We start from the raw sequence: 9,673 nt of genomic DNA, 5'->3' as shown, positions 1-9,673 counted from the left end.
ATATGGACATTTTGGACTACTCTGCCATGTAGCTACCTCTCAGTATATGGACTCATTGGACACATCTGCCATGTAGCTAGAACACTGTATATGGAAATGTTGCACTACTCTACCATGTAGCTTGCTCTCTGTATATAAACATATTAGATTTATTTGCCATGTAGTTAGCTCTCTGTATATGGACAAGTTGGTCTCATTAGCCAGGTAGTTAGTACTCTTTGTATGGACATGATGGACTACACTGTAATGCAGCTAACTCTCAGTACATGAACACATTGGACACATCTTCCATGTAGCTAGAACTCTGTATATGGATATGTTGGAATACTCTGCCATGTAGCTAGCTTTCTGTATATAGACAAGTTGGATTCATCTGCCTTGTAGCTAGAACTCTGTATATAGAAATGTAGCAATACACTGCCATGCAGCTAGCTTTCTGTATATGGGCATTTTGGACTCGTCTGCCTTGTAGCTAGAACCGTGTATATGTAAATGTTAGACTACCCTGCCATATAGCTAGCTCTCTGTATATGAGCATTTTGAACTTGTCTGCCATGTAGCTAGCTCTCAGTATATGCACATGTTAAACTCATCTGCCAAGTACCTAGTACCCTGTATATGGTCAGTTTGTATTTGTCTGCCATGTAGCTTGATTTCAGTATATGGAAATGTTGGACTCAAATGCCATGAAGCAAATACACTGTATATGGACATGTTGGACTCATCTGCCATGTAGGTAGCACTCAGTATATGGACAAGTTGTACACATCTGCCATGTTGCTAGTGTATATGGAAATGTTGTACTTCTCTGCCATGTAGCTACCTCTCTGAATATGGACATTTTGGAATACTCTGTATTTTAGCTAGAAGTCTGTACATGGAGATGTTGTACTACCCTGAAATGTACCCAGTTTTGTGTATATGGACAATTTGGACTCGTCTGCCTTGTAGCTAGAACTCTGTATATGGAAATGATACACTACACTGCCATGTAGCTATCTCTCTGTGTATGGACATCTTGGACTCGTCTGCCATATAGCTAGCTATATGTACATGAATATGTAGGAATGATCTGCCAAGTAGGTAGCTCTCTGCATATGAACATATTGGACTTGTCTGCCATGTAGCCAGCTCTCAGTATATGAACATGTTGCACTCATCTGCCATGTAGCTAATACCCTGTATATTGACATTTTGTTCTACTCTGCCATATAGCTAGCTCTCAGTATATGGACTTGTTGGACACATCTGCCATGTAGATAGAACTCTGTATATGGAAATGTTACACTATTCTGCCATCTACCTATCTCTTTATATGGACATTTTTTTACTCGTCTGCCATGTAGCTAGCTCTCTGTACATTGATATGTTGAAATGATTTGCCATGTAGATAGCTCTTTCTATAAGAACAAATTGGACTTGTCTACCAAGCAGCTAGCTATCTGTATATGGACATATTGGAGTCATCAGCCATGTATCCAGCTCTCTCTATATGAACATGTTGGACTCATCTGACTTTTAGCTACTGCTCTCTATATAAAATGTTCCACTCATCTGCCCTGTAGCTTACTCTCAGTATATGGACATGTTGGACTCATCTGCCATGAAGTTAGTACTCTGTATGTGGACATGTTGGAATATGCTGCCATGTAGCTACCTCTCAGTATACGGACATGTTAGGATCATATGACATGCAGCTAGAACTCTGTATATGGAAATGTTGCACTACTCTGCCATCTAGCTACCTCTGTATATGGACATTTTGGAGTTGTCTGCCATGTAGCTAGCTCTCTGTGTATGTATATGATGGACTGATCTGTAATGTAGATAGCTCTCTCTATATGAACATATTGTACTTGTCTGCCATGTAGCTAGCTCTCAGTATGTGGACACATTGGACATATCTGCCCTGTAGCTAGAACACTATATATGGTAATGCTGCATTACCCTGCCATGTAGCTACCACTCTATATATGGACATTTTGGATTCGTCAGCCAAGAAATGAGCTCTCTGTGTGTGAACATGTTGGACTCATCTGCCTTGTAGGTAGTCCTCTGTATATACACATGTTGGAATCATCTGTCATGTAGCTAACTCTCAGTATATGGACATGTTAGAATCTTCTGCCATGTAGCTTGTACTCTGTATATAGACATGTTGTACTACTCTGCAATGTAGCTAGGTCTCAGTATATGGACACGTTTTACTTAACTGCCATGTAGCTTGAACTCTGTATATGGAAATGTTTACTACTCTGCCATCTAGCTACCTCTTTATATGGACATTTTGGAGTTGTCTGCCATGTAGCTAGCTCTCTGTGTATGTATATGATGGACTGATCTGCCATGTAGATATCTCTCTCTATATGAACATATTGTAATTGTCTGCCATGTAGCCAGCTCTCTGTATATGGGCATGTTGGAGTCATCAGCCATGTAGCCAGCTCTCTCTGTATGAACATGTTGGACTCATCGGCCTAGCAGCTAGTCCTCTCTATATACACACATTGGACTCATTTGTCATGCAGATAACTCTCAGTATATGGTCATGTTGGACTCATATGCCATGAATCTAGTATTCAGTATATGGACATGTTGGACTACTCTGCCATGTAGCTACCTCTCAGTAGATGGATATGTTGGACTCATCTGACATACAGCTAGAACTCTTTCTATGGAAATGTTGCACTACTCTGTCATGTAGCTAACTCTCTGTATATGGACATTTTGGACTCGTCTGCCATGTAGCTAGTTCTCTGTGTATGGATCTGTTCGACTGATCTGCCATGTAGGAAACTCTCTGTATATGAACATATTGGACTTGTCTGCCATGTAGTTTGCTCTTTGTATATGGACATGTTGGACTCATCAGGGATGTAATGAGCTTTCTGTGTATGACCATGTTGGACTCATCTGCTTGTAGCTTCTTCTCTATATATACACAATTTGGATTCATCTGCCAAGTAGCTAACTCTCAGTATATGGACATATTATACTTCTCTGCCATGTAGCTAGCTCTCAGTTTATGGACACGTTTGACTCAACTGCCATGTAGCTAGAACTCTGTATATGGAAAGGATGCACTACTCTGCCATCTAACTATCTCTGTATATGGACATTTTTTACTCGACTTCCATGTAGCTAGCTCTTTTGCATGGATTTTTTGGACTGATTTGCCATGTAGATAGCTCTCTCTATATGAACATCTTGATCTTGTCTGCCAGGTAGGTAGCTCTCTGTATATGGAAATGTTGGGCTCATCTGCCTTGTAGCTACTCCTCTATATATACACATGTTGGACTCATCTGAGATGTAGTTAACTCCCAGTATATGGACATGTAGGACTCAACTGCTATGTAGCTCGTACTCTGTATATGGACATAGACTACTCCACCATTTACATGGCTCTCAGTATATGGACACTTTGTGCTCATCTGACATGTAGCTAGAACTCTGTATATGGTAATGTTGCACTACTCTGCCATGTAGCTAGTTTTCTGTATATGGACATTTTGGACTTGTCTGCCATGTAGCTAGTTCTCTGTGCATGGATATGTTGGACTGATCTGCCATGTAGGTAGATCTCTGTATATGAACATATTGCACTTGTCTGCGATATAGCTAGGTCTTTGTATATGGACATTTTGGATTCATCAGCCATGGAGCTAGTTCTCTCGATATGAACATGTTGGACTCATCTGCCTTGTAGCTACTCCTCTATATATAATCTCGTTGGTCTTATCTGTCATGTAGCTAACTCTCAGTATATGGTCATGTTGGACTCATCTACCATGTAGCTAGTACACTGTATATGCACATGTTGGACTACTGTGCCATTTAGCTACTTCTCTATATATGGACTTGCCTGCCATGTAGCTGTCTCTCTGTATATGGACACGTTGTATTATCTGCCATGTAGCTCAAAGTCTTTATAAAGAAATGTTGCACTACTCTGCCATGTAGGTAGCTATCTGTATATGAAGATATTGGACTTGTCTGTCTTAAAGCTAGCTCTCTGTATATGGACATGTTGACCTCATCAGGCATGGAACCAGTTCTCTCATTATGAACACGTTGGACTCATCTACCTTGTAGCTAGTCCTCTCTCTATATATATGTTGGACTCATCTGACATGTATCTAACTCACAGTATAAGGACATGTTGGACTCATCTGCCATGTAGCAAGTACTCAGTATATGGATAAGTTGGAGTACTCTGCCATGTAGCTTGCTCACATTATATGGACATGTTGGCCTCATATGCCATGTAGCTAGAAATTTGTATATGCAAATGTTGCACTACTCTGTCATGTAGCTAGCTCTCAGTATATGGACATTTTGGACTCGTCTGCCATTTAGCTACCTCTCTGTGCATGGATATGTTGGAATCATCTGCCATGTAAGTAGATCTCTGTATATGAACATATTGGTCTTTTCTGCCATGTCGCTAGCTCTCTGTATATGGACATGTTGGACTGATCAGTCATGTAGCCAGATCTGTCTGTTTGAACATGTTGGACTCATCTTCCGTGTAGCTAACTCTCAGTATATGGACATGTTGAGCTCATCTGACATGTAGCAAGTACTCTGTATATGGACACGTTGGACTCATCTGTCATGTAGCTCGAACTCTGTATTTGGAATTGTTGCACGACTCTGCCATGTAGCTAGCTCTCTGTATATGAACATTTTGTACTCGTTTGCATTGTAGCTAGCTCTCTGTGTATGGATATGTTGGACTGATCTGCCATGTAGTTAGCTTTCTGTATTTGAACATATTGGACTTGTCTGCCATGTAGCTAGTTCTCTGTATATGGACATGTATGACTCATCAGCCATGTAGCCAGCTGTCTCTGTATGAATATATTGGACTCATCTGCCTTGCAGCTAGTCCTCTACATATACACATGTTGGACTCATCTGCAATGTAGCTAAGTCTCAGTATATGGACATGTTGGTCTCATCTGCCATGAAGTTAGTACTCTGTATATAGACATGTTGGACTACTCTGCCATGTAGCTAGCTCTCAGTACATGGACACGTTGGACTCATCTGCGCTTTAGCGAGAACTCTGTATATGAAAATTTTGCACTAGTCTACCATGTAGCTAGCTCTCTGCATATGGACATTTTGGACTCGTCGGCCAACTAGCTAGCTCTCTCTATGGATATGTTGGATTGGTCTGCCATGGAGCTAGCTCTCTGTATATGGACAGGTTGGACTCATCAGCCATGTTGCCAGCTCTTTCTGTATGAACATGTTGGACTCATCTGCCTTGTTGCTAGTTGTCTGTATATACATATGTTGGACTTATCTGCCATGGTTCTAGTACTCTGTATATGGACATGTTGGACTACTCTGCCATGTAATTAGCTCTCTTTTTATGGACACGTTGGACTCATCTTCCATGTAGATGAAAATCTGTATATGGAAAAGTTGCACTACTCTACCATGTAGCATGATCTCTGTTTATGGGCATTTTGAATTCATCTGTAATGTAGCTAGCTCTGTGCATGGACTGATCTGCCATGCAGATACCTCTCTGAATATGAACATATAGGACTCATCAGTCATGTAGCCAGCTCTCACTGTGTGAACCTGTTGGACTCATCTGCCTTGAGCAAGTCCTCTATATATACACATGTTGGACTAATCTGCCATGTACATAACTCTCAGTAAATGGATATGTTGGACATATCTGAAATGTAGCTACAACTCGGTCTATGGAAATGTTGCATTACTCTGCCATGTAGCTAGCTCTCTATATATGGACACGTTGGACTCATCTGCCATGTAGCTAGAACACTGTATATGGAAATGTTGCACTACTCTGCATTGTAGCTAGCTCTAAGTATATGGACACGTTGATATCATCTGCCATGTAGCTAGAACTGTGTATATGGAAATGTTGCCATACTCTACCATGTTGCTAGCTCTCTATATATGGACACATTGAACTCATATGCCATGTAGCTAGAACTCAGTATATGGAAATGTTGCACTACTCTGCCATGTAGCTAGTACTCTGTATATGGAAAGGTTGGACTATTCTGCCATGGAGCCAGCTCTCTGTATATTGACATTTTGGACTCGTCTGCCATGTAGCTAGCTCGCTGTGCATGGATATGTTGGATTGATCTGCCATGTACGTAGCTTTCCATATATGAACATAGTGTCCTTGTCTGCCATGTAGCTAGCTCTCAGTATATGGACACGTTGGGCTCATCTGCCATGTAGCTAGAACTCTGTATATGTTAAGGTTGCACTGCTCTGCCCTGAAGCTAGCTTCCTGTATATGGACATTTTGGAGTCGTAAGCCATGTAGCTAGCTCTCTGTGCATGGATATGTTGGAATGATCTGCAACGTAGGTAGCTCTCTCTATATGAACATATTGGACTTGCCTGTCATGTAGCTATCTCACATTATATGGAGGTGTTGGACTCATCAGCCATGGAGCCTGTTCTCTGTGTATGAGAACGTTGGACTCACCTGCCTTGTAGCTACTCCTCTATATACACATAATGGATTCATCTGCCATGTAGGTAGTACTCTGTATATGGACATTTTGGACTACTCTGCCATGATGCTACCTCTCAGTATATAGACAAGTAACTGTGTAGCTAGGACTCTGTATATGGAAATGTTGCACTACTCTGCCAAAAAGCTATCTCTCTGCATATGGACATTTTGGACTCGTCTGCCATGTAGCTAGCTCTCAACATGGATATGTTTATTGATCTGCCATGTAGCTAGATCACATTATATGAACATGTTGGAATCATCTGCCATGTAACCAACACTCTGTGTATGAACATGTTGGACTCATCTACCATGTAGCTAGCACACTCTATATTGACATGTTGGACTACTCTGCTATGTAGTTAGCTCTCAATATATGGACGTGTTGGACTCATCTGCCATGTAGCTAGTACTGTGTATATGGAAATATTGGATTACTCTGCCATGTAGCTAGCTCTCAGTATATGGACACCTTGGACTCATCTGCCATGTAGCTAGAAATCTGCATATGGGAATGTTGCACTATTCTGCCATGTAGCAAACTCTCTGTATATGGACATTTTGAACTCATCTGCTATATAGATAGCTCTCTGTGCATGGTTATGTTGGATTGATCTGCCATGAAGATAGCTCCCTGTATATGATCATATTGGACTTGTCTGCCCTGTAGCTAGCTTGCTGTATATGGACATGTTGGACTCATCAGACATGTTGCCAGCTCTTTCTATATGAACATGTTGGACTCTTTCGCCTTGTAGCTAGTCCTCTATATATGCACATGTTGAACTCATCTGCCATGTAAATAACTCTCAGTATATGGACACGTTGGACCCATCTGCCAAGTAACTAGTGCTCTGTATTTGGACACATTGGACTACTCTGCCATGTAGCTAGCTCAATGTATAGGGACACGTTGGGCTCATCTGCCATGTAGCAAGAACTCTGTATATGGAAATGTAGCTCTACCATGTAGCTAAGTCATTGTATATGGACACGTTAGAATCATCTGTCATGTAGCTAGAACTCTGTATAAGGAAGTGAGGCACTATTCTGTCATGTAGCTAGCTCACTGTATAGGGATATTTTAGACTCATCTGCCAAGTAGCTAGTTTTCTGTGCATGAATATGTTGGACTTATCTGCCATTGTAGGTTGCTCTGTGTTTATGAACATATTGGACTTGCTGCCATGTAGCGAGAATTCTGTATATGGAAATATTTTACTCATCAGTCATGTAGCCAGCTCTCTGTGTATGAACCTGCTGTACTCATCTGCCTTGTGTCTTGTCCTCTCTATAAAACATGTTGGACTCATCTGACATGTTGCTAACTTTCAGTATATGGGCATGTTGGACCCATCTGCCATGTAGCTAGTACTCTGTATTTGCACATGTTGGACTACTCTGCCATGTAACTATCTATCTGTATAGGGACACATTGGACTCATCTGCCATGTAGCGAGAACTCTGTATATGGAAATGTTGCACTACCCTACCTTGTAACTAGCTCTCTGTATATGGACATTTTGGACTTGTCTGTAATGTAGATAGATCTCTATGCATGGATATGTTGGACTGATCTGCCATATAGGTAGCTCTCTGTATATGTACATATTGGACTTGTCTTACTTGTAACTAGCTCTCTGTATATGGATATTTTGGACTTGACTGTAATGTAGATAGCTCTCTGTGCATGGATATGTTGGACTGATCTGTCATATAGGTGTTGTTGTTGTTGTTGTTGTTGTTGTTCTGATGTGCCGTGGAGTCGGTTATGACTCATAGCGACCCTACACAGGGTTTCCTAGGCTATAAATCTTTACGGGAGCAGACTGCCTCATCTTTCTCCAGCAGAACAGCTGGTAGTTTTGAACTGCTGACCTTGCGGCTCGCAGCCTGATTCGTAACCACTACGCTACCAGAGCTCTCTGAATATGAACATATTGGATTTGTCTGTCATATAGATAGTTCTCTGTATTTTGACATGTTGGACTCATCAACCATGTAGCTATCTCTCAGTATATAGACATGTTGGCCTCATCTGCCTTGTAGCTAGTCCTCTCTCTATATATACATGTTGGACTCATCTGCCATATACCCAGCTCTCAGTATCTGGACATGATAGACCCATCTGCCTTTTATCTAGTACTGTTTATTTGGATATGTTGGAATACTCTGCCATGTAACTAACTCACTGTATATAGACAAATTTGAATCATGTGTCATGTAGCTAGATCCCTGTATATGGAAATGAGGCACTGTTCTGACATGTAGCTCTCTCTGTATATGGATATTTTTGACTAATCTGCCATGTAGCTAGCTCTCTGTGTATGGATATGTTAAACTGATCTGCCATGTAGGTAGCTCTGAATATATGAACATATTGGACTTGCTGCCATGTAGCTACCGCTCTGTATATGGAAATGTTGTACTCATCAGTCATGTAGCCAGCTCTCTGTGTATGATCATGTTGGACTCATCTGCCTTGTATCTTGTGCTCTATATTTAAACATGTTGCACTCATCTGCCATGTAGCTAACTCTCAGTATATGTACATGTTAGACTCATCTGCCATGTAGTTAACTCTCATTATATGGACATGTTGGGCCCATCTGCCATGTAGTTAGTACTCTGTATTTGGACACGTTGGATTACTCTGCCATGTAACGAGAACTCTGTATATGGAAATGTTGCAATACTCTACCTTGTAGCTAGCTCTCTTTATATGGATATTTTGGAATTGTCTCTAATGTAGATAGGTCTCTGTGCATGGATAGGTTGGACTGATCTGCCACGTAGGTAGCTCTCTGTATATGAACATATTGGACTTGTCTTCCATGTAGCTGGATCTCTGTATGTGGACATGTTGGATTCATCAGCCATGTAGCCACCTCTCTGTGCATGAACACATTGGACTCATCTGCCTTGTAGCTAGTCCTCTATATATATGCATGTTGCAATCATCTGCCATGTACCTACCTCTTAGTATATGGACATTTTAGACCCATCTGACATGTAGCTAACTCTCAGTATATGGACATGTTGGACTGATCTGCCATGTAGCCAGCTCATTGTGTGTGAACATATTGGACTCATCTGCCTTGTAATTAGCCCTCTAAATATACACATGTTGGATTCATCTGCCATGAAGCTAAT

Source organism: Chrysochloris asiatica, unplaced genomic scaffold, assembly GCF_000296735.1.
Source record: "Chrysochloris asiatica unplaced genomic scaffold, ChrAsi1.0 scaffold00528, whole genome shotgun sequence".
Taxonomy (NCBI): Eukaryota; Metazoa; Chordata; class Mammalia; order Afrosoricida; family Chrysochloridae; genus Chrysochloris; species Chrysochloris asiatica.
The sequence above is the reverse complement of the archived record's forward strand: the minus strand, read 5'-3'. Positions refer to the sequence as shown.